General features: G+C 50.2%; 16 non-coding genes and 5 pseudogenes across 16 annotated transcripts; all 21 read left to right on the top strand.

Annotated features, from left to right (window-relative positions):
• The first annotated feature begins 327 nt into the window (after window positions 1-327).
• On the top strand, window positions 328-518 carry LOC143990397 (U2 spliceosomal RNA). Its single transcript, XR_013277298.1, has one exon. It is a non-coding gene; the product is annotated as a U2 spliceosomal RNA (small nuclear RNA).
• A 925-nt stretch (window positions 519-1443) lies between these two features.
• LOC143990573 (U2 spliceosomal RNA) lies at window positions 1444-1548 on the top strand (annotated as a pseudogene).
• Window positions 1549-2620: 1072 nt separating this feature from the next.
• On the top strand, window positions 2621-2801 carry LOC143990488 (U2 spliceosomal RNA; annotated as a pseudogene).
• A 925-nt stretch (window positions 2802-3726) lies between these two features.
• On the top strand, window positions 3727-3917 carry LOC143990396 (U2 spliceosomal RNA). Its single transcript, XR_013277297.1, has one exon. It is a non-coding gene; the product is annotated as a U2 spliceosomal RNA (small nuclear RNA).
• Window positions 3918-4842: 925 nt separating this feature from the next.
• On the top strand, window positions 4843-5033 carry LOC143990395 (U2 spliceosomal RNA). Its single transcript, XR_013277296.1, has one exon. It is a non-coding gene; the product is annotated as a U2 spliceosomal RNA (small nuclear RNA).
• Window positions 5034-5958: 925 nt separating this feature from the next.
• Window positions 5959-6149, top strand: LOC143990394 (U2 spliceosomal RNA). The gene has a single exon (XR_013277295.1). It is a non-coding gene; the product is annotated as a U2 spliceosomal RNA (small nuclear RNA).
• Window positions 6150-7074: 925 nt separating this feature from the next.
• LOC143990393 (U2 spliceosomal RNA) lies at window positions 7075-7265 on the top strand. Its single transcript, XR_013277294.1, has one exon. It is a non-coding gene; the product is annotated as a U2 spliceosomal RNA (small nuclear RNA).
• Window positions 7266-8190: 925 nt separating this feature from the next.
• LOC143990392 (U2 spliceosomal RNA) lies at window positions 8191-8381 on the top strand. Its single transcript, XR_013277293.1, has one exon. It is a non-coding gene; the product is annotated as a U2 spliceosomal RNA (small nuclear RNA).
• A 925-nt stretch (window positions 8382-9306) lies between these two features.
• LOC143990572 (U2 spliceosomal RNA) lies at window positions 9307-9411 on the top strand (annotated as a pseudogene).
• Window positions 9412-10480: 1069 nt separating this feature from the next.
• Window positions 10481-10664, top strand: LOC143990483 (U2 spliceosomal RNA). Its single transcript, XR_013277361.1, has one exon. It is a non-coding gene; the product is annotated as a U2 spliceosomal RNA (small nuclear RNA).
• A 917-nt stretch (window positions 10665-11581) lies between these two features.
• On the top strand, window positions 11582-11772 carry LOC143990390 (U2 spliceosomal RNA). The gene has a single exon (XR_013277292.1). It is a non-coding gene; the product is annotated as a U2 spliceosomal RNA (small nuclear RNA).
• Window positions 11773-12697: 925 nt separating this feature from the next.
• On the top strand, window positions 12698-12888 carry LOC143990389 (U2 spliceosomal RNA). Its single transcript, XR_013277291.1, has one exon. It is a non-coding gene; the product is annotated as a U2 spliceosomal RNA (small nuclear RNA).
• A 925-nt stretch (window positions 12889-13813) lies between these two features.
• LOC143990388 (U2 spliceosomal RNA) lies at window positions 13814-14004 on the top strand. The gene has a single exon (XR_013277290.1). It is a non-coding gene; the product is annotated as a U2 spliceosomal RNA (small nuclear RNA).
• Window positions 14005-14929: 925 nt separating this feature from the next.
• Window positions 14930-15120, top strand: LOC143990387 (U2 spliceosomal RNA). Its single transcript, XR_013277289.1, has one exon. It is a non-coding gene; the product is annotated as a U2 spliceosomal RNA (small nuclear RNA).
• Window positions 15121-16045: 925 nt separating this feature from the next.
• On the top strand, window positions 16046-16150 carry LOC143990571 (U2 spliceosomal RNA; annotated as a pseudogene).
• A 1069-nt stretch (window positions 16151-17219) lies between these two features.
• On the top strand, window positions 17220-17403 carry LOC143990482 (U2 spliceosomal RNA). Its single transcript, XR_013277360.1, has one exon. It is a non-coding gene; the product is annotated as a U2 spliceosomal RNA (small nuclear RNA).
• A 925-nt stretch (window positions 17404-18328) lies between these two features.
• LOC143990385 (U2 spliceosomal RNA) lies at window positions 18329-18519 on the top strand. Its single transcript, XR_013277288.1, has one exon. It is a non-coding gene; the product is annotated as a U2 spliceosomal RNA (small nuclear RNA).
• A 925-nt stretch (window positions 18520-19444) lies between these two features.
• LOC143990569 (U2 spliceosomal RNA) lies at window positions 19445-19549 on the top strand (annotated as a pseudogene).
• Window positions 19550-20607: 1058 nt separating this feature from the next.
• LOC143990478 (U2 spliceosomal RNA) lies at window positions 20608-20793 on the top strand. Its single transcript, XR_013277358.1, has one exon. It is a non-coding gene; the product is annotated as a U2 spliceosomal RNA (small nuclear RNA).
• A 920-nt stretch (window positions 20794-21713) lies between these two features.
• Window positions 21714-21904, top strand: LOC143990384 (U2 spliceosomal RNA). The gene has a single exon (XR_013277287.1). It is a non-coding gene; the product is annotated as a U2 spliceosomal RNA (small nuclear RNA).
• A 920-nt stretch (window positions 21905-22824) lies between these two features.
• Window positions 22825-23015, top strand: LOC143990383 (U2 spliceosomal RNA). The gene has a single exon (XR_013277286.1). It is a non-coding gene; the product is annotated as a U2 spliceosomal RNA (small nuclear RNA).
• Window positions 23016-23227: the final 212 nt, after the last annotated feature.

Below are 23227 nucleotides of genomic sequence, written 5' to 3'. Positions count from 1 at the left end.
CTTTTCCCTGGTAGAGCAGCAACGAGAAGCAACTGGATGAGTGCAATTGTTGCTTCTGGCTTGCTGCTGGTCAATGCCAGGGTCAGCAGGTGCTTGCAAAGGTGTTGGACAGGTGTTAGAAAATTGTGGATTGCTATCTAGGTCATCAGCAGGGGATTAGACGCCTTGGCCAGGCCAGGTGTGAAAAGTTGCTAATCAGCGTCTCCGCCCGGTCTAGACGTGGGGGAAGGGCAGACAGGGGGCTAGGCAGTCCATAAGCAGCAGCTCTCAGTGAGCTCTGGCTTGCGGGCTGGCCGCCGCTCGCTCGGAAAAGAGAATAATTGGGTTATCGCTTCTCGGCCTTTTGGCTAAGATCAAGTGTAGTATCTGTTCTTATCAGTTTAATATCTGATACGTCCCCTATCTGGGGACCATATATTAAATGGATTTTTAGAACAGGGAGATGGAAGAAGAGCTTGCTCTGTCCACTCCACGCATCGACCTGGTATTGCAGTACCTCCAGGACCGGTGCACCCCTCTCTTATGCAGTTTCCAAAAACAGAATGAATTCAAACAGCAAATTCTCCTCCATCCTCTCTCCTCATCCTTTTGCTTGCTTGCTCACTCACTTGCAATGTTACTTTTGCTGATCACAAGCTGTCTGTCTGTCTGTCTGTATGTTGTTCATTTTTGCAATAAACTTGCGTTTAACCCCTGTGTGTACTGGTGTTTTTTGCTTCGTGTCAGTTCTTGGCCTTTCTTTCTCCCTTCCTCCTCCTTCCTTGCTCGCTCAATATTTTTTTGCTCAGGAAGAAGCAGGTGAAGTGGCAGTAGTTGCAAGAAGCCAAACCTAGGAAGTCAGCAAGTAGACACATTTCGACTAAGCAGCTAGCTCGAGTATGAAAGAACTTTCTAGTCAAGGCCCAAGATGAGGCCTTTTTTTTTCCTAGCCATGTCCAGCCAGCCCAGCCATTGCAATAGGCCTGACCTTGCTCCATTCCTGTCCCTTCGTAAAAACAGCTTGCTGGAAAGCGTTCCCAGCCCGAGTATTCATTCGACAGCCTGTGTCTCCCTCTAGTGGGTCCCAGCCTTTTCGGCTTTCGTCCACGTGTCCCAGGAGGCGGTCTCATGCAAATGCTTTTCCCTGGTAGAGCAGCAACGAGAAGCAACTGGATGAGTGCAATTGTTGCTTCTGGCTTGCTGCTGGTCAATGCCAGGGTCAGCAGGTGCTTGCAAAGGTGTTGGACAGGTGTTAGAAAATTGTGGATTGCTATCTAGGTCATCAGCAGGGGATTAGACGCCTTGGCCAGGCCAGGTGTGAAAAGTTGCTAATCAGCGTCTCCGCCCGGTCTAGACGTGGGGGAAGGGCAGACAGGGGGCTAGGCAGTCCATAAGCAGCAGCTCTCAGTGAGCTCTGGCTTGCGGGCTGGCCGCCGCTCGCTCGGAAAAGAGAATAATTGGGTTATCGCTTCTCGGCCTTTTGGCTAAGATCAAGTGTAGTATCTGTTCTTATCAGTTGCCAAAGGAGGCGCTGGTCCATCCCTATAGAGGGTTTGGGCGGCGCTCTCCGATGGTGTAATTTGCATCCCGAAGGATGGTTTCGGTAGGGGCCACGTCGTGCCGCCCGACAGTAAACTGGGGGCCGATGCATGGTCGAGTCTGAGCCATCTGGAAGGATGCACCTGGTGAGGGCGGAGAAACACTGGGTCGAAGCCAGGGGAGGGGACCCTGGCAGACCGGCTTGGATTGTGGCAGCTTTAGCCCCAGTCAGTTTTTCGGGATTGGAACGCTTGTTCCCCTTTAGCCTGGAGGGGGGAACGGTCAGTACGTCCTGGATGTAATTAGGTGGGAGTGACGGGAGTGAGGGTGGGACCTGATGGTAAAGGGTCTCACTAAGCTCCTTGATCTCCATGCCTTCCTGATAGGGGTGGGGGCTGTTGTGGTCTGGGCTGGGCTGTCGGGGATGCTTTTGTTGGAAAGCCCATGGTGATGTGCCCCTGGAGTGGCAGTCCAGGGGTGCCTTCTTTCACTGTGCGTCAGCACTTTGATTTAGGCACCTAGGTCACGTCACCATTACACGCTTTTTTTACACCTGCCTCTAGGGCCCGGCCTTTTGGCTAGGACCAGAGGAATTTTTGATTCCTGGCCGGAGGGCCGGCCATTGTATCTCACAATGGTCACTTTTCACTCTCCTCTTCACTATCCCTTCCCCACTTTTTATTTATTTTATCTTTGTGTGTTTGTCACTGTGTGTCACTTCACGTTTGATTAGTAGGGTGTCGGTCCTCGGACCAATCCTGAACGTCTTGTGGGAGAGCGGACATAGGCCTTCTGGCTTGGTCCAATCTCCATGAGGGGGGGCCTACCTTCGGGGAAGCCCCCTACAGTACCAAGTACCTAGGAGGTTCTGTTTCGGCAGTCCTCCCGGGGAAAGGAGGGATTCCGGTTTCGTCCGGGTCCCACTTTGTTGAGTCTGGTACCTCAGTCCCTGTCTGGAGCCTAACGCCCCGGGGGATCAGGGTATGGTCCTTCTTTTGGAGGACATCAGGCACCCGTCTGCACTTTTTAGTGTGTCACTCTTTATGTGTGTGCACTTTTTTTATGCACCGGGTGGAAGTTTTTTGGGTGTGTTTGCACGCCATGGGCTTTTTCAATAAAAAAAAAAAAAATCTGTTCTTATCAGTTTAATATCTGATACGTCCCCTATCTGGGGACCATATATTAAATGGATTTTTAGAACAGGGAGATGGAAGAAGAGCTTGCTCTGTCCACTCCACGCATCGACCTGGTATTGCAGTACCTCCAGGACCGGTGCACCCCTCTCTTATGCAGTTTCCAAAAACAGAATGAATTCAAACAGCAAATTCTCCTCCATCCTCTCTCCTCATCCTTTTGCTTGCTTGCTCACTCACTTGCAATGTTACTTTTGCTGATCACAAGCTGTCTGTCTGTCTGTCTGTATGTTGTTCATTTTTGCAATAAACTTGCGTTTAACCCCTGTGTGTACTGGTGTTTTTTGCTTCGTGTCAGTTCTTGGCCTTTCTTTCTCCCTTCCTCCTCCTTCCTTGCTCGCTCAATATTTTTTTGCTCAGGAAGAAGCAGGTGAAGTGGCAGTAGTTGCAAGAAGCCAAACCTAGGAAGTCAGCAAGTAGACACATTTCGACTAAGCAGCTAGCTCGAGTATGAAAGAACTTTCTAGTCAAGGCCCAAGATGAGGCCTTTTTTTTTCCTAGCCATGTCCAGCCAGCCCAGCCATTGCAATAGGCCTGACCTTGCTCCATTCCTGTCCCTTCGTAAAAACAGCTTGCTGGAAAGCGTTCCCAGCCCGAGTATTCATTCGACAGCCTGTGTCTCCCTCTAGTGGGTCCCAGCCTTTTCGGCTTTCGTCCACGTGTCCCAGGAGGCGGTCTCATGCAAATGCTTTTCCCTGGTAGAGCAGCAACGAGAAGCAACTGGATGAGTGCAATTGTTGCTTCTGGCTTGCTGCTGGTCAATGCCAGGGTCAGCAGGTGCTTGCAAAGGTGTTGGACAGGTGTTAGAAAATTGTGGATTGCTATCTAGGTCATCAGCAGGGGATTAGACGCCTTGGCCAGGCCAGGTGTGAAAAGTTGCTAATCAGCGTCTCCGCCCGGTCTAGACGTGGGGGAAGGGCAGACAGGGGGCTAGGCAGTCCATAAGCAGCAGCTCTCAGTGAGCTCTGGCTTGCGGGCTGGCCGCCGCTCGCTCGGAAAAGAGAATAATTGGGTTATCGCTTCTCGGCCTTTTGGCTAAGATCAAGTGTAGTATCTGTTCTTATCAGTTTAATATCTGATACGTCCCCTATCTGGGGACCATATATTAAATGGATTTTTAGAACAGGGAGATGGAAGAAGAGCTTGCTCTGTCCACTCCACGCATCGACCTGGTATTGCAGTACCTCCAGGACCGGTGCACCCCTCTCTTATGCAGTTTCCAAAAACAGAATGAATTCAAACAGCAAATTCTCCTCCATCCTCTCTCCTCATCCTTTTGCTTGCTTGCTCACTCACTTGCAATGTTACTTTTGCTGATCACAAGCTGTCTGTCTGTCTGTCTGTATGTTGTTCATTTTTGCAATAAACTTGCGTTTAACCCCTGTGTGTACTGGTGTTTTTTGCTTCGTGTCAGTTCTTGGCCTTTCTTTCTCCCTTCCTCCTCCTTCCTTGCTCGCTCAATATTTTTTTGCTCAGGAAGAAGCAGGTGAAGTGGCAGTAGTTGCAAGAAGCCAAACCTAGGAAGTCAGCAAGTAGACACATTTCGACTAAGCAGCTAGCTCGAGTATGAAAGAACTTTCTAGTCAAGGCCCAAGATGAGGCCTTTTTTTTTCCTAGCCATGTCCAGCCAGCCCAGCCATTGCAATAGGCCTGACCTTGCTCCATTCCTGTCCCTTCGTAAAAACAGCTTGCTGGAAAGCGTTCCCAGCCCGAGTATTCATTCGACAGCCTGTGTCTCCCTCTAGTGGGTCCCAGCCTTTTCGGCTTTCGTCCACGTGTCCCAGGAGGCGGTCTCATGCAAATGCTTTTCCCTGGTAGAGCAGCAACGAGAAGCAACTGGATGAGTGCAATTGTTGCTTCTGGCTTGCTGCTGGTCAATGCCAGGGTCAGCAGGTGCTTGCAAAGGTGTTGGACAGGTGTTAGAAAATTGTGGATTGCTATCTAGGTCATCAGCAGGGGATTAGACGCCTTGGCCAGGCCAGGTGTGAAAAGTTGCTAATCAGCGTCTCCGCCCGGTCTAGACGTGGGGGAAGGGCAGACAGGGGGCTAGGCAGTCCATAAGCAGCAGCTCTCAGTGAGCTCTGGCTTGCGGGCTGGCCGCCGCTCGCTCGGAAAAGAGAATAATTGGGTTATCGCTTCTCGGCCTTTTGGCTAAGATCAAGTGTAGTATCTGTTCTTATCAGTTTAATATCTGATACGTCCCCTATCTGGGGACCATATATTAAATGGATTTTTAGAACAGGGAGATGGAAGAAGAGCTTGCTCTGTCCACTCCACGCATCGACCTGGTATTGCAGTACCTCCAGGACCGGTGCACCCCTCTCTTATGCAGTTTCCAAAAACAGAATGAATTCAAACAGCAAATTCTCCTCCATCCTCTCTCCTCATCCTTTTGCTTGCTTGCTCACTCACTTGCAATGTTACTTTTGCTGATCACAAGCTGTCTGTCTGTCTGTCTGTCTGTTGTTCATTTTTGCAATAAACTTGCGTTTAACCCCTGTGTGTACTGGTGTTTTTTGCTTCGTGTCAGTTCTTGGCCTTTCTTTCTCCCTTCCTCCTCCTTCCTTGCTCGCTCAATATTTTTTTGCTCAGGAAGAAGCAGGTGAAGTGGCAGTAGTTGCAAGAAGCCAAACCTAGGAAGTCAGCAAGTAGACACATTTCGACTAAGCAGCTAGCTCGAGTATGAAAGAACTTTCTAGTCAAGGCCCAAGATGAGGCCTTTTTTTTTCCTAGCCATGTCCAGCCAGCCCAGCCATTGCAATAGGCCTGACCTTGCTCCATTCCTGTCCCTTCGTAAAAACAGCTTGCTGGAAAGCGTTCCCAGCCCGAGTATTCATTCGACAGCCTGTGTCTCCCTCTAGTGGGTCCCAGCCTTTTCGGCTTTCGTCCACGTGTCCCAGGAGGCGGTCTCATGCAAATGCTTTTCCCTGGTAGAGCAGCAACGAGAAGCAACTGGATGAGTGCAATTGTTGCTTCTGGCTTGCTGCTGGTCAATGCCAGGGTCAGCAGGTGCTTGCAAAGGTGTTGGACAGGTGTTAGAAAATTGTGGATTGCTATCTAGGTCATCAGCAGGGGATTAGACGCCTTGGCCAGGCCAGGTGTGAAAAGTTGCTAATCAGCGTCTCCGCCCGGTCTAGACGTGGGGGAAGGGCAGACAGGGGGCTAGGCAGTCCATAAGCAGCAGCTCTCAGTGAGCTCTGGCTTGCGGGCTGGCCGCCGCTCGCTCGGAAAAGAGAATAATTGGGTTATCGCTTCTCGGCCTTTTGGCTAAGATCAAGTGTAGTATCTGTTCTTATCAGTTTAATATCTGATACGTCCCCTATCTGGGGACCATATATTAAATGGATTTTTAGAACAGGGAGATGGAAGAAGAGCTTGCTCTGTCCACTCCACGCATCGACCTGGTATTGCAGTACCTCCAGGACCGGTGCACCCCTCTCTTATGCAGTTTCCAAAAACAGAATGAATTCAAACAGCAAATTCTCCTCCATCCTCTCTCCTCATCCTTTTGCTTGCTTGCTCACTCACTTGCAATGTTACTTTTGCTGATCACAAGCTGTCTGTCTGTCTGTCTGTATGTTGTTCATTTTTGCAATAAACTTGCGTTTAACCCCTGTGTGTACTGGTGTTTTTTGCTTCGTGTCAGTTCTTGGCCTTTCTTTCTCCCTTCCTCCTCCTTCCTTGCTCGCTCAATATTTTTTTGCTCAGGAAGAAGCAGGTGAAGTGGCAGTAGTTGCAAGAAGCCAAACCTAGGAAGTCAGCAAGTAGACACATTTCGACTAAGCAGCTAGCTCGAGTATGAAAGAACTTTCTAGTCAAGGCCCAAGATGAGGCCTTTTTTTTTCCTAGCCATGTCCAGCCAGCCCAGCCATTGCAATAGGCCTGACCTTGCTCCATTCCTGTCCCTTCGTAAAAACAGCTTGCTGGAAAGCGTTCCCAGCCCGAGTATTCATTCGACAGCCTGTGTCTCCCTCTAGTGGGTCCCAGCCTTTTCGGCTTTCGTCCACGTGTCCCAGGAGGCGGTCTCATGCAAATGCTTTTCCCTGGTAGAGCAGCAACGAGAAGCAACTGGATGAGTGCAATTGTTGCTTCTGGCTTGCTGCTGGTCAATGCCAGGGTCAGCAGGTGCTTGCAAAGGTGTTGGACAGGTGTTAGAAAATTGTGGATTGCTATCTAGGTCATCAGCAGGGGATTAGACGCCTTGGCCAGGCCAGGTGTGAAAAGTTGCTAATCAGCGTCTCCGCCCGGTCTAGACGTGGGGGAAGGGCAGACAGGGGGCTAGGCAGTCCATAAGCAGCAGCTCTCAGTGAGCTCTGGCTTGCGGGCTGGCCGCCGCTCGCTCGGAAAAGAGAATAATTGGGTTATCGCTTCTCGGCCTTTTGGCTAAGATCAAGTGTAGTATCTGTTCTTATCAGTTTAATATCTGATACGTCCCCTATCTGGGGACCATATATTAAATGGATTTTTAGAACAGGGAGATGGAAGAAGAGCTTGCTCTGTCCACTCCACGCATCGACCTGGTATTGCAGTACCTCCAGGACCGGTGCACCCCTCTCTTATGCAGTTTCCAAAAACAGAATGAATTCAAACAGCAAATTCTCCTCCATCCTCTCTCCTCATCCTTTTGCTTGCTTGCTCACTCACTTGCAATGTTACTTTTGCTGATCACAAGCTGTCTGTCTGTCTGTCTGTATGTTGTTCATTTTTGCAATAAACTTGCGTTTAACCCCTGTGTGTACTGGTGTTTTTTGCTTCGTGTCAGTTCTTGGCCTTTCTTTCTCCCTTCCTCCTCCTTCCTTGCTCGCTCAATATTTTTTTGCTCAGGAAGAAGCAGGTGAAGTGGCAGTAGTTGCAAGAAGCCAAACCTAGGAAGTCAGCAAGTAGACACATTTCGACTAAGCAGCTAGCTCGAGTATGAAAGAACTTTCTAGTCAAGGCCCAAGATGAGGCCTTTTTTTTTCCTAGCCATGTCCAGCCAGCCCAGCCATTGCAATAGGCCTGACCTTGCTCCATTCCTGTCCCTTCGTAAAAACAGCTTGCTGGAAAGCGTTCCCAGCCCGAGTATTCATTCGACAGCCTGTGTCTCCCTCTAGTGGGTCCCAGCCTTTTCGGCTTTCGTCCACGTGTCCCAGGAGGCGGTCTCATGCAAATGCTTTTCCCTGGTAGAGCAGCAACGAGAAGCAACTGGATGAGTGCAATTGTTGCTTCTGGCTTGCTGCTGGTCAATGCCAGGGTCAGCAGGTGCTTGCAAAGGTGTTGGACAGGTGTTAGAAAATTGTGGATTGCTATCTAGGTCATCAGCAGGGGATTAGACGCCTTGGCCAGGCCAGGTGTGAAAAGTTGCTAATCAGCGTCTCCGCCCGGTCTAGACGTGGGGGAAGGGCAGACAGGGGGCTAGGCAGTCCATAAGCAGCAGCTCTCAGTGAGCTCTGGCTTGCGGGCTGGCCGCCGCTCGCTCGGAAAAGAGAATAATTGGGTTATCGCTTCTCGGCCTTTTGGCTAAGATCAAGTGTAGTATCTGTTCTTATCAGTTTAATATCTGATACGTCCCCTATCTGGGGACCATATATTAAATGGATTTTTAGAACAGGGAGATGGAAGAAGAGCTTGCTCTGTCCACTCCACGCATCGACCTGGTATTGCAGTACCTCCAGGACCGGTGCACCCCTCTCTTATGCAGTTTCCAAAAACAGAATGAATTCAAACAGCAAATTCTCCTCCATCCTCTCTCCTCATCCTTTTGCTTGCTTGCTCACTCACTTGCAATGTTACTTTTGCTGATCACAAGCTGTCTGTCTGTCTGTCTGTATGTTGTTCATTTTTGCAATAAACTTGCGTTTAACCCCTGTGTGTACTGGTGTTTTTTGCTTCGTGTCAGTTCTTGGCCTTTCTTTCTCCCTTCCTCCTCCTTCCTTGCTCGCTCAATATTTTTTTGCTCAGGAAGAAGCAGGTGAAGTGGCAGTAGTTGCAAGAAGCCAAACCTAGGAAGTCAGCAAGTAGACACATTTCGACTAAGCAGCTAGCTCGAGTATGAAAGAACTTTCTAGTCAAGGCCCAAGATGAGGCCTTTTTTTTTCCTAGCCATGTCCAGCCAGCCCAGCCATTGCAATAGGCCTGACCTTGCTCCATTCCTGTCCCTTCGTAAAAACAGCTTGCTGGAAAGCGTTCCCAGCCCGAGTATTCATTCGACAGCCTGTGTCTCCCTCTAGTGGGTCCCAGCCTTTTCGGCTTTCGTCCACGTGTCCCAGGAGGCGGTCTCATGCAAATGCTTTTCCCTGGTAGAGCAGCAACGAGAAGCAACTGGATGAGTGCAATTGTTGCTTCTGGCTTGCTGCTGGTCAATGCCAGGGTCAGCAGGTGCTTGCAAAGGTGTTGGACAGGTGTTAGAAAATTGTGGATTGCTATCTAGGTCATCAGCAGGGGATTAGACGCCTTGGCCAGGCCAGGTGTGAAAAGTTGCTAATCAGCGTCTCCGCCCGGTCTAGACGTGGGGGAAGGGCAGACAGGGGGCTAGGCAGTCCATAAGCAGCAGCTCTCAGTGAGCTCTGGCTTGCGGGCTGGCCGCCGCTCGCTCGGAAAAGAGAATAATTGGGTTATCGCTTCTCGGCCTTTTGGCTAAGATCAAGTGTAGTATCTGTTCTTATCAGTTGCCAAAGGAGGCGCTGGTCCATCCCTATAGAGGGTTTGGGCGGCGCTCTCCGATGGTGTAATTTGCATCCCGAAGGATGGTTTCGGTAGGGGCCACGTCGTGCCGCCCGACAGTAAACTGGGGGCCGATGCATGGTCGAGTCTGAGCCATCTGGAAGGATGCACCTGGTGAGGGCGGAGAAACACTGGGTCGAAGCCAGGGGAGGGGACCCTGGCAGACCGGCTTGGATTGTGGCAGCTTTAGCCCCAGTCAGTTTTTCGGGAGGGAACGCTTAGCTCTTCTGTTCCAGCAGAGGGGCGGCTGGTACCTTTCGAATATAATTAGGTAGGAGTGACGGGAGTGAGGGTGGGACCTGATGGCAAAGGGTCTCACTAAGCTCGCTGATCTCCATGCCTTTCTGGCTGGGGTGGGGGCTGTCGTGGTCTGGGCTGGGCTGTCGGGGATGCTTTTGTTGGAAAGCCCATGGTGATGTGCCCCTGGAGTGGCAGTCCAGGGGTGCCTTCTTTCACTGTGCGTCAGCACTTTGATTTAGGCACCTAGGTCACGTCACCATTACACGCTTTTTTTACACCTGCCTCTAGGGCCCGGCCTTTTGGCTAGGACCAGAGGAATTTTTGATTCCTGGCCGGAGGGCCGGCCATTGTATCTCACAATGGTCACTTTTCACTCTCCTCTTCACTATCCCTTCCCCACTTTTTATTTATTTTATCTTTGTGTGTTTGTCACTGTGTGTCACTTCACGTTTGATTAGTAGGGTGTCGGTCCTCGGACCAATCCTGAACGTCTTGTGGGAGAGCGGACATAGGCCTTCTGGCTTGGTCCAATCTCCATGAGGGGGGGCCTACCTTCGGGGAAGCCCCCTACAGTACCAAGTACCTAGGAGGTTCTGTTTCGGCAGTCTTCCCGGGGAAAGGAGGGATTCCGGTTTCGTCCGGGTCCCACTTTGTTGAGTCTGGTACCTCAGTCCCTGTCTGGAGCCTAACGCCCCGGGGGATCAGGGTATGGTCCTTCTTTTGGAGGACATCAGGCACCCGTCTGCACTTTTTAGTGTGTCACTCTTTATGTGTGTGCACTTTTTTTATGCACCGGGTGGAAGTTTTTTGGGTGTGTTTGCACGCCATGGGCTTTTTCAATAGAAAAAAAAAAAAAAATCTGTTCTTATCAGTTTAATATCTGATACGTCCCCTATCTGGGGACCATATATTAAATGGATTTTTAGAACAGGGAGATGGAAGAAGAGCTTGCTCTGTCCACTCCACGCATCGACCTGGTATTGCAGTACCTCCAGGACCGGTGCACCCCTCTCTTATGCAGTTTCCAAAAACAGAATGAATTCAAACAGCAAATTCTCCTCCATCCTCTCTCCTCATCCTTTTGCTTGCTTGCTCACTCACTTGCAATGTTACTTTTGCTGATCACAAGCTGTCTGTCTGTCTGTTGTTCATTTTTGCAATAAACTTGCGTTTAACCCCTGTGTGTACTGGTGTTTTTTGCTTCGTGTCAGTTCTTGGCCTTTCTTTCTCCCTTCCTCCTCCTTCCTTGCTCGCTCAATATTTTTTTGCTCAGGAAGAAGCAGGTGAAGTGGCAGTAGTTGCAAGAAGCCAAACCTAGGAAGTCAGCAAGTAGACACATTTCGACTAAGCAGCTAGCTCGAGTATGAAAGAACTTTCTAGTCAAGGCCCAAGATGAGGCCTTTTTTTTTCCTAGCCATGTCCAGCCAGCCCAGCCATTGCAATAGGCCTGACCTTGCTCCATTCCTGTCCCTTCGTAAAAACAGCTTGCTGGAAAGCGTTCCCAGCCCGAGTATTCATTCGACAGCCTGTGTCTCCCTCTAGTGGGTCCCAGCCTTTTCGGCTTTCGTCCACGTGTCCCAGGAGGCGGTCTCATGCAAATGCTTTTCCCTGGTAGAGCAGCAACGAGAAGCAACTGGATGAGTGCAATTGTTGCTTCTGGCTTGCTGCTGGTCAATGCCAGGGTCAGCAGGTGCTTGCAAAGGTGTTGGACAGGTGTTAGAAAATTGTGGATTGCTATCTAGGTCATCAGCAGGGGATTAGACGCCTTGGCCAGGCCAGGTGTGAAAAGTTGCTAATCAGCGTCTCCGCCCGGTCTAGACGTGGGGGAAGGGCAGACAGGGGGCTAGGCAGTCCATAAGCAGCAGCTCTCAGTGAGCTCTGGCTTGCGGGCTGGCCGCCGCTCGCTCGGAAAAGAGAATAATTGGGTTATCGCTTCTCGGCCTTTTGGCTAAGATCAAGTGTAGTATCTGTTCTTATCAGTTTAATATCTGATACGTCCCCTATCTGGGGACCATATATTAAATGGATTTTTAGAACAGGGAGATGGAAGAAGAGCTTGCTCTGTCCACTCCACGCATCGACCTGGTATTGCAGTACCTCCAGGACCGGTGCACCCCTCTCTTATGCAGTTTCCAAAAACAGAATGAATTCAAACAGCAAATTCTCCTCCATCCTCTCTCCTCATCCTTTTGCTTGCTTGCTCACTCACTTGCAATGTTACTTTTGCTGATCACAAGCTGTCTGTCTGTCTGTCTGTATGTTGTTCATTTTTGCAATAAACTTGCGTTTAACCCCTGTGTGTACTGGTGTTTTTTGCTTCGTGTCAGTTCTTGGCCTTTCTTTCTCCCTTCCTCCTCCTTCCTTGCTCGCTCAATATTTTTTTGCTCAGGAAGAAGCAGGTGAAGTGGCAGTAGTTGCAAGAAGCCAAACCTAGGAAGTCAGCAAGTAGACACATTTCGACTAAGCAGCTAGCTCGAGTATGAAAGAACTTTCTAGTCAAGGCCCAAGATGAGGCCTTTTTTTTTCCTAGCCATGTCCAGCCAGCCCAGCCATTGCAATAGGCCTGACCTTGCTCCATTCCTGTCCCTTCGTAAAAACAGCTTGCTGGAAAGCGTTCCCAGCCCGAGTATTCATTCGACAGCCTGTGTCTCCCTCTAGTGGGTCCCAGCCTTTTCGGCTTTCGTCCACGTGTCCCAGGAGGCGGTCTCATGCAAATGCTTTTCCCTGGTAGAGCAGCAACGAGAAGCAACTGGATGAGTGCAATTGTTGCTTCTGGCTTGCTGCTGGTCAATGCCAGGGTCAGCAGGTGCTTGCAAAGGTGTTGGACAGGTGTTAGAAAATTGTGGATTGCTATCTAGGTCATCAGCAGGGGATTAGACGCCTTGGCCAGGCCAGGTGTGAAAAGTTGCTAATCAGCGTCTCCGCCCGGTCTAGACGTGGGGGAAGGGCAGACAGGGGGCTAGGCAGTCCATAAGCAGCAGCTCTCAGTGAGCTCTGGCTTGCGGGCTGGCCGCCGCTCGCTCGGAAAAGAGAATAATTGGGTTATCGCTTCTCGGCCTTTTGGCTAAGATCAAGTGTAGTATCTGTTCTTATCAGTTTAATATCTGATACGTCCCCTATCTGGGGACCATATATTAAATGGATTTTTAGAACAGGGAGATGGAAGAAGAGCTTGCTCTGTCCACTCCACGCATCGACCTGGTATTGCAGTACCTCCAGGACCGGTGCACCCCTCTCTTATGCAGTTTCCAAAAACAGAATGAATTCAAACAGCAAATTCTCCTCCATCCTCTCTCCTCATCCTTTTGCTTGCTTGCTCACTCACTTGCAATGTTACTTTTGCTGATCACAAGCTGTCTGTCTGTCTGTCTGTATGTTGTTCATTTTTGCAATAAACTTGCGTTTAACCCCTGTGTGTACTGGTGTTTTTTGCTTCGTGTCAGTTCTTGGCCTTTCTTTCTCCCTTCCTCCTCCTTCCTTGCTCGCTCAATATTTTTTTGCTCAGGAAGAAGCAGGTGAAGTGGCAGTAGTTGCAAGAAGCCAAACCTAGGAAGTCAGCAAGTAGACACATTTCGACTAAGCAGCTAGCTCGAGTATGAAAGAACTTTCTAGTCAAGGCCCAAGATGAGGCCTTTTTTTTTCCTAGCCATGTCCAGCCAGCCCAGCCATTGCAATAGGCCTGACCTTGCTCCATTCCTGTCCCTTCGTAAAAACAGCTTGCTGGAAAGCGTTCCCAGCCCGAGTATTCATTCGACAGCCTGTGTCTCCCTCTAGTGGGTCCCAGCCTTTTCGGCTTTCGTCCACGTGTCCCAGGAGGCGGTCTCATGCAAATGCTTTTCCCTGGTAGAGCAGCAACGAGAAGCAACTGGATGAGTGCAATTGTTGCTTCTGGCTTGCTGCTGGTCAATGCCAGGGTCAGCAGGTGCTTGCAAAGGTGTTGGACAGGTGTTAGAAAATTGTGGATTGCTATCTAGGTCATCAGCAGGGGATTAGACGCCTTGGCCAGGCCAGGTGTGAAAAGTTGCTAATCAGCGTCTCCGCCCGGTCTAGACGTGGGGGAAGGGCAGACAGGGGGCTAGGCAGTCCATAAGCAGCAGCTCTCAGTGAGCTCTGGCTTGCGGGCTGGCCGCCGCTCGCTCGGAAAAGAGAATAATTGGGTTATCGCTTCTCGGCCTTTTGGCTAAGATCAAGTGTAGTATCTGTTCTTATCAGTTTAATATCTGATACGTCCCCTATCTGGGGACCATATATTAAATGGATTTTTAGAACAGGGAGATGGAAGAAGAGCTTGCTCTGTCCACTCCACGCATCGACCTGGTATTGCAGTACCTCCAGGACCGGTGCACCCCTCTCTTATGCAGTTTCCAAAAACAGAATGAATTCAAACAGCAAATTCTCCTCCATCCTCTCTCCTCATCCTTTTGCTTGCTTGCTCACTCACTTGCAATGTTACTTTTGCTGATCACAAGCTGTCTGTCTGTCTGTCTGTATGTTGTTCATTTTTGCAATAAACTTGCGTTTAACCCCTGTGTGTACTGGTGTTTTTTGCTTCGTGTCAGTTCTTGGCCTTTCTTTCTCCCTTCCTCCTCCTTCCTTGCTCGCTCAATATTTTTTTGCTCAGGAAGAAGCAGGTGAAGTGGCAGTAGTTGCAAGAAGCCAAACCTAGGAAGTCAGCAAGTAGACACATTTCGACTAAGCAGCTAGCTCGAGTATGAAAGAACTTTCTAGTCAAGGCCCAAGATGAGGCCTTTTTTTTTCCTAGCCATGTCCAGCCAGCCCAGCCATTGCAATAGGCCTGACCTTGCTCCATTCCTGTCCCTTCGTAAAAACAGCTTGCTGGAAAGCGTTCCCAGCCCGAGTATTCATTCGACAGCCTGTGTCTCCCTCTAGTGGGTCCCAGCCTTTTCGGCTTTCGTCCACGTGTCCCAGGAGGCGGTCTCATGCAAATGCTTTTCCCTGGTAGAGCAGCAACGAGAAGCAACTGGATGAGTGCAATTGTTGCTTCTGGCTTGCTGCTGGTCAATGCCAGGGTCAGCAGGTGCTTGCAAAGGTGTTGGACAGGTGTTAGAAAATTGTGGATTGCTATCTAGGTCATCAGCAGGGGATTAGACGCCTTGGCCAGGCCAGGTGTGAAAAGTTGCTAATCAGCGTCTCCGCCCGGTCTAGACGTGGGGGAAGGGCAGACAGGGGGCTAGGCAGTCCATAAGCAGCAGCTCTCAGTGAGCTCTGGCTTGCGGGCTGGCCGCCGCTCGCTCGGAAAAGAGAATAATTGGGTTATCGCTTCTCGGCCTTTTGGCTAAGATCAAGTGTAGTATCTGTTCTTATCAGTTTAATATCTGATACGTCCCCTATCTGGGGACCATATATTAAATGGATTTTTAGAACAGGGAGATGGAAGAAGAGCTTGCTCTGTCCACTCCACGCATCGACCTGGTATTGCAGTACCTCCAGGACCGGTGCACCCCTCTCTTATGCAGTTTCCAAAAACAGAATGAATTCAAACAGCAAATTCTCCTCCATCCTCTCTCCTCATCCTTTTGCTTGCTTGCTCACTCACTTGCAATGTTACTTTTGCTGATCACAAGCTGTCTGTCTGTCTGTCTGTATGTTGTTCATTTTTGCAATAAACTTGCGTTTAACCCCTGTGTGTACTGGTGTTTTTTGCTTCGTGTCAGTTCTTGGCCTTTCTTTCTCCCTTCCTCCTCCTTCCTTGCTCGCTCAATATTTTTTTGCTCAGGAAGAAGCAGGTGAAGTGGCAGTAGTTGCAAGAAGCCAAACCTAGGAAGTCAGCAAGTAGACACATTTCGACTAAGCAGCTAGCTCGAGTATGAAAGAACTTTCTAGTCAAGGCCCAAGATGAGGCCTTTTTTTTTCCTAGCCATGTCCAGCCAGCCCAGCCATTGCAATAGGCCTGACCTTGCTCCATTCCTGTCCCTTCGTAAAAACAGCTTGCTGGAAAGCGTTCCCAGCCCGAGTATTCATTCGACAGCCTGTGTCTCCCTCTAGTGGGTCCCAGCCTTTTCGGCTTTCGTCCACGTGTCCCAGGAGGCGGTCTCATGCAAATGCTTTTCCCTGGTAGAGCAGCAACGAGAAGCAACTGGATGAGTGCAATTGTTGCTTCTGGCTTGCTGCTGGTCAATGCCAGGGTCAGCAGGTGCTTGCAAAGGTGTTGGACAGGTGTTAGAAAATTGTGGATTGCTATCTAGGTCATCAGCAGGGGATTAGACGCCTTGGCCAGGCCAGGTGTGAAAAGTTGCTAATCAGCGTCTCCGCCCGGTCTAGACGTGGGGGAAGGGCAGACAGGGGGCTAGGCAGTCCATAAGCAGCAGCTCTCAGTGAGCTCTGGCTTGCGGGCTGGCCGCCGCTCGCTCGGAAAAGAGAATAATTGGGTTATCGCTTCTCGGCCTTTTGGCTAAGATCAAGTGTAGTATCTGTTCTTATCAGTTGCCAAAGGAGGCGCTGGTCCATCCCTATAGAGGGTTTGGGCGGCGCTCTCCGATGGTGTAATTTGCATCCCGAAGGATGGTTTCGGTAGGGGCCACGTCGTGCCGCCCGACAGTAAACTGGGGGCCGATGCATGGTCGAGTCTGAGCCATCTGGAAGGATGCACCTGGTGAGGGCGGAGAAACACTGGGTCGAAGCCAGGGGAGGGGACCCTGGCAGACCGGCTTGGATTGTGGCAGCTTTAGCCCCAGTCAGTTTTTCGGGAGGGAACGCTTAGCTCTTCTGTTCCAGCAGAGGGGCGGCTGGTACCTTTCGAATATAATTAGGTAGGAGTGACGGGAGTGAGGGTGGGACCTGATGGCAAAGGGTCTCACTAAGCTCGCTGATCTCCATGCCTTTCTGGCTGGGGTGGGGGCTGTCGTGGTCTGGGCTGGGCTGTCGGGGATGCTTTTGTTGGAAAGCCCATGGTGATGTGCCCCTGGAGTGGCAGTCCAGGGGTGCCTTCTTTCACTGTGCGTCAGCACTTTGATTTAGGCACCTAGGTCACGTCACCATTACACGCTTTTTTTACACCTGCCTCTAGGGCCCGGCCTTTTGGCTAGGACCAGAGGAATTTTTGATTCCTGGCCGGAGGGCCGGCCATTGTATCTCACAATGGTCACTTTTCACTCTCCTCTTCACTATCCCTTCCCCACTTTTTATTTATTTTATCTTTGTGTGTTTGTCACTGTGTGTCACTTCACGTTTGATTAGTAGGGTGTCGGTCCTCGGACCAATCCTGAACGTCTTGTGGGAGAGCGGACATAGGCCTTCTGGCTTGGTCCAATCTCCATGAGGGGGGGCCTACCTTCGGGGAAGCCCCCTACAGTACCAAGTACCTAGGAGGTTCTGTTTCGGCAGTCTTCCCGGGGAAAGGAGGGATTCCGGTTTCGTCCGGGTCCCACTTTGTTGAGTCTGGTACCTCAGTCCCTGTCTGGAGCCTAACGCCCCGGGGGATCAGGGTATGGTCCTTCTTTTGGAGGACATCAGGCACCCGTCTGCACTTTTTAGTGTGTCACTCTTTATGTGTGTGCACTTTTTTTATGCACCGGGTGGAAGTTTTTTGGGTGTGTTTGCACGCCATGGGCTTTTTCAATAGAAAAAAAAAAAAAAATCTGTTCTTATCAGTTTAATATCTGATACGTCCCCTATCTGGGGACCATATATTAAATGGATTTTTAGAACAGGGAGATGGAAGAAGAGCTTGCTCTGTCCACTCCACGCATCGACCTGGTATTGCAGTACCTCCAGGACCGGTGCACCCCTCTCTTATGCAGTTTCCAAAAACAGAATGAATTCAAACAGCAAATTCTCCTCCATCCTCTCTCCTCATCCTTTTGCTTGCTTGCTCACTCACTTGCAATGTTACTTTTGCTGATCACAAGCTGTCTGTCTGTCTGTCTGTATGTTGTTCATTTTTGCAATAAACTTGCGTTTAACCCCTGTGTGTACTGGTGTTTTTTGCTTCGTGTCAGTTCTTGGCCTTTCTTTCTCCCTTCCTCCTCCTTCCTTGCTCGCTCAATATTTTTTTGCTCAGGAAGAAGCAGGTGAAGTGGCAGTAGTTGCAAGAAGCCAAACCTAGGAAGTCAGCAAGTAGACACATTTCGACTAAGCAGCTAGCTCGAGTATGAAAGAACTTTCTAGTCAAGGCCCAAGATGAGGCCTTTTTTTTTCCTAGCCATGTCCAGCCAGCCCAGCCATTGCAATAGGCCTGACCTTGCTCCATTCCTGTCCCTTCGTAAAAACAGCTTGCTGGAAAGCGTTCCCAGCCCGAGTATTCATTCGACAGCCTGTGTCTCCCTCTAGTGGGTCCCAGCCTTTTCGGCTTTCGTCCACGTGTCCCAGGAGGCGGTCTCATGCAAATGCTTTTCCCTGGTAGAGCAGCAACGAGAAGCAACTGGATGAGTGCAATTGTTGCTTCTGGCTTGCTGCTGGTCAATGCCAGGGTCAGCAGGTGCTTGCAAAGGTGTTGGACAGGTGTTAGAAAATTGTGGATTGCTATCTAGGTCATCAGCAGGGGATTAGACGCCTTGGCCAGGCCAGGTGTGAAAAGTTGCTAATCAGCGTCTCCGCCCGGTCTAGACGTGGGGGAAGGGCAGACAGGGGGCTAGGCAGTCCATAAGCAGCAGCTCTCAGTGAGCTCTGGCTTGCGGGCTGGCCGCCGCTCGCTCGGAAAAGAGAATAATTGGGTTATCGCTTCTCGGCCTTTTGGCTAAGATCAAGTGTAGTATCTGTTCTTATCAGTTTAATATCTGATACGTCCCCTATCTGGGGACCATATATTAAATGGATTTTTAGAACAGGGAGATGGAAGAAGAGCTTGCTCTGTCCACTCCACGCATCGACCTGGTATTGCAGTACCTCCAGGACCGGTGCACCCCTCTCTTATGCAGTTTCCAAAAACAGAATGAATTCAAACAGCAAATTCTCCTCCATCCTCTCTCCTCATCCTTTTGCTTGCTTGCTCACTCACTTGCAATGTTACTTTTGCTGATCACAAGCTGTCTGTCTGTCTGTCTGTATGTTGTTCATTTTTGCAATAAACTTGCGTTTAACCCCTGTGTGTACTGGTGTTTTTTGCTTCGTGTCAGTTCTTGGCCTTTCTTTCTCCCTTCCTCCTCCTTCCTTGCTCGCTCAATATTTTTTTGCTCAGGAAGAAGCAGGTGAAGTGGCAGTAGTTGCAAGAAGCCAAACCTAGGAAGTCAGCAAGTAGACACATTTCGACTAAGCAGCTAGCTCGAGTATGAAAGAACTTTCTAGTCAAGGCCCAAGATGAGGCCTTTTTTTTTCCTAGCCATGTCCAGCCAGCCCAGCCATTGCAATAGGCCTGACCTTGCTCCATTCCTGTCCCTTCGTAAAAACAGCTTGCTGGAAAGCGTTCCCAGCCCGAGTATTCATTCGACAGCCTGTGTCTCCCTCTAGTGGGTCCCAGCCTTTTCGGCTTTCGTCCACGTGTCCCAGGAGGCGGTCTCATGCAAATGCTTTTCCCTGGTAGAGCAGCAACGAGAAGCAACTGGATGAGTGCAATTGTTGCTTCTGGCTTGCTGCTGGTCAATGCCAGGGTCAGCAGGTGCTTGCAAAGGTGTTGGACAGGTGTTAGAAAATTGTGGATTGCTATCTAGGTCATCAGCAGGGGATTAGACGCCTTGGCCAGGCCAGGTGTGAAAAGTTGCTAATCAGCGTCTCCGCCCGGTCTAGACGTGGGGGAAGGGCAGACAGGGGGCTAGGCAGTCCATAAGCAGCAGCTCTCAGTGAGCTCTGGCTTGCGGGCTGGCCGCCGCTCGCTCGGAAAAGAGAATAATTGGGTTATCGCTTCTCGGCCTTTTGGCTAAGATCAAGTGTAGTATCTGTTCTTATCAGTTGCCAAAGGAGGCGCTGGTCCATCCCTATAGAGGGTTTGGGCGGCGCTCTCCGATGGTGTAATTTGCATCCCGAAGGATGGTTTCGGTAGGGGCCACGTCGTGCCGCCCGACAGTAAACTGGGGGCCGATGCATGGTCGAGTCTGAGCCATCTGGAAGGATGCACCTGGTGAGGGCGGAGAAACACTGGGTCGAAGCCAGGGGAGGGGACCCTGGCAGACCGGCTTGGATTGTGGCAGCTTTAGCCCCAGTCAGTTTTTCGGGAGGGAACGCTTAGCTCTTCTGTTCCAGCAGAGGGGCGGCCGGTACCTTTCGAATATAATTAGGTAGGAGTGACGGGAGTGAGGGTGGGACCTGATGGCAAAGGGTCTCACTAAGCTCGCTGATCTCCATGCCTTTCTGGCTGGGGTGGGGGCTGTCGTGGTCTGGGCTGGGCTGTCGGGGATGCTTTTGTTGGAAAGCCCATGGTGATGTGCCCCTGGAGTGGCAGTCCAGGGGTGCCTTCTTTCACTGTGCGTCAGCACTTTGATTTAGGCACCTAGGTCACGTCACCATTACACGTTTTTTTTACACCTGCCTCTAGGGCCCGGCCTTTTGGCTAGGACCAGAGGAATTTTTGATTCCTGGCCGGAGGGCCGGCCATTGTATCTCACAATGGTCACTTTTCACTCTCCTCTTCACTATCCCTTCCCCACTTTTTATTTATTTTATCTTTGTGTGTTTGTCACTGTGTGTCACTTCACGTTTGATTAGTAGGGTGTCGGTCCTCGGACCAATCCTGAACGTCTTGTGGGAGAGCGGACATAGGCCTTCTGGCTTGGTCCAATCTCCATGAGGGGGGGCCTACCTTCGGGGAAGCCCCCTACAGTACCAAGTACCTAGGAGGTTCTGTTTCGGCAGTCCTCCCGGGGAAAGGAGGGATTCCGGTTTCGTCCGGGTCCCACTTTGTTGAGTCTGGTACCTCAGTCCCTGTCTGGAGCCTAACGCCCCGGGGGATCAGGGTATGGTCCTTCTTTTGGAGGACATCAGGCACCCGTCTGCACTTTTTAGTGTGTCACTCTTTATGTGTGTGCACTTTTTTTATGCACCGGGTGGAAGTTTTTTGGGTGTGTTTGCACGCCATGGGCTTTTTCAATAGAAAAAATCTGTTCTTATCAGTTTAATATCTGATACGTCCCCTATCTGGGGACCATATATTAAATGGATTTTTAGAACAGGGAGATGGAAGAAGAGCTTGCTCTGTCCACTCCACGCATCGACCTGGTATTGCAGTACCTCCAGGACCGGTGCACCCCTCTCTTATGCAGTTTCCAAAAACAGAATGAATTCAAACAGCAAATTCTCCTCCATCCTCTCTCCTCATCCTTTTGCTTGCTTGCTTGCTCACTCACTTGCAATGTTACTTTTGCTGATCACAAGCTGTCTGTCTGTATGTTGTTCATTTTTGCAATAAACTTGCGTTTAACCCCTGTGTGTACTGGTGTTTTTTGCTTCGTGTCAGTTCTTGGCCTTTCTTTCTCCCTTCCTCCTCCTTCCTTGCTCGCTCAATATTTTTTTGCTCAGGAAGAAGCAGGTGAAGTGGCAGTAGTTGCAAGAAGCCAAACCTAGGACGTCAGCAAGTAGACACATTTCGACTAAGCAGCTAGCTCGAGTATGAAAGAACTTTCTAGTCAAGGCCCAAGATGAGGCCTTTTTTTTCCTAGCCATGTCCAGCCAGCCCAGCCATTGCAATAGGCCTGACCTTGCTCCATTCCTGTCCCTTCGTAAAAACAGCTTGCTGGAAAGCGTTCCCAGCCCGAGTATTCATTCGACAGCCTGTGTCTCCCTCTAGTGGGTCCCAGCCTTTTCGGCTTTCGTCCACGTGTCCCAGGAGGCGGTCTCATGCAAATGCTTTTCCCTGGTAGAGCAGCAACGAGAAGCAACTGGATGAGTGCAATTGTTGCTTCTGGCTTGCTGCTGGTCAATGCCAGGGTCAGCAGGTGCTTGCAAAGGTGTTGGACAGGTGTTAGAAAATTGTGGATTGCTATCTAGGTCATCAGCAGGGGATTAGACGCCTTGGCCAGGCCAGGTGTGAAAAGTTGCTAATCAGCGTCTCCGCCCGGTCTAGACGTGGGGGAAGGGCAGACAGGGGGCTAGGCAGTCCATAAGCAGCAGCTCTCAGTGAGCTCTGGCTTGCGGGCTGGCCGCCGCTCGCTCGGAAAAGAGAATAATTGGGTTATCGCTTCTCGGCCTTTTGGCTAAGATCAAGTGTAGTATCTGTTCTTATCAGTTTAATATCTGATACGTCCCCTATCTGGGGACCATATATTAAATGGATTTTTAGAACAGGGAGATGGAAGAAGAGCTTGCTCTGTCCACTCCACGCATCGACCTGGTATTGCAGTACCTCCAGGACCGGTGCACCCCTCTCTTATGCAGTTTCCAAAAACAGAATGAATTCAAACAGCAAATTCTCCTCCATCCTCTCTCCTCATCCTTTTGCTTGCTTGCTTGCTCACTCACTTGCAATGTTACTTTTGCTGATCACAAGCTGTCTGTCTGTATGTTGTTCATTTTTGCAATAAACTTGCGTTTAACCCCTGTGTGTACTGGTGTTTTTTGCTTCGTGTCAGTTCTTGGCCTTTCTTTCTCCCTTCCTCCTCCTTCCTTGCTCGCTCAATATTTTTTTGCTCAGGAAGAAGCAGGTGAAGTGGCAGTAGTTGCAAGAAGCCAAACCTAGGACGTCAGCAAGTAGACACATTTCGACTAAGCAGCTAGCTCGAGTATGAAAGAACTTTCTAGTCAAGGCCCAAGATGAGGCCTTTTTTTTCCTAGCCATGTCCAGCCAGCCCAGCCATTGCAATAGGCCTGACCTTGCTCCATTCCTGTCCCTTCGTAAAAACAGCTTGCTGGAAAGCGTTCCCAGCCCGAGTATTCATTCGACAGCCTGTGTCTCCCTCTAGTGGGTCCCAGCCTTTTCGGCTTTCGTCCACGTGTCCCAGGAGGCGGTCTCATGCAAATGCTTTTCCCTGGTAGAGCAGCAACGAGAAGCAACTGGATGAGTGCAATTGTTGCTTCTGGCTTGCTGCTGGTCAATGCCAGGGTCAGCAGGTGCTTGCAAAGGTGTTGGACAGGTGTTAGAAAATTGTGGATTGCTATCTAGGTCATCAGCAGGGGATTAGACGCCTTGGCCAGGCCAGGTGTGAAAAGTTGCTAATCAGCGTCTCCGCCCGGTCTAGACGTGGGGGAAGGGCAGACAGGGGGCTAGGCAGTCCATAAGCAGCAGCTCTCAGTGAGCTCTGGCTTGCGGGCTGGCCGCCGCTCGCTCGGAAAAGAGAATAATTGGGTTATCGCTTCTCGGCCTTTTGGCTAAGATCAAGTGTAGTATCTGTTCTTATCAGTTTAATATCTGATACGTCCCCTATCTGGGGACCATATATTAAATGGATTTTTAGAACAGGGAGATGGAAGAAGAGCTTGCTCTGTCCACTCCACGCATCGACCTGGTATTGCAGTACCTCCAGGACCGGTGCACCCCTCTCTTATGCAGTTTCCAAAAACAGAATGAATTCAAACAGCAAATTCTCCTCCATCCTCTCTCCTCATCCTTTTGCTTGCTTGCTTGCTCACTCACTTGCAATGTTACTTTTGCTGATCACAAGCTGTCTGTCTGTATGTTGTTCATTTTTGCAATAAACTTGCGTTTAACCCCTGTGTGTACTGGTGTTTTTTGCTTCGTGTCAGTTCTTGGC

This window comes from Lithobates pipiens, unplaced genomic scaffold (genome assembly GCF_037356315.1).
Source record: "Lithobates pipiens isolate NorthernLeopardFrog02 unplaced genomic scaffold, aLitPip1_a1.2 Scaffold_18, whole genome shotgun sequence".
Lineage (NCBI taxonomy): Eukaryota > Metazoa > Chordata > Amphibia > Anura > Ranidae > Lithobates > Lithobates pipiens.
The sequence above is the reverse complement of the archived record's forward strand: the minus strand, read 5'-3'. Positions and strand labels throughout refer to the sequence as shown.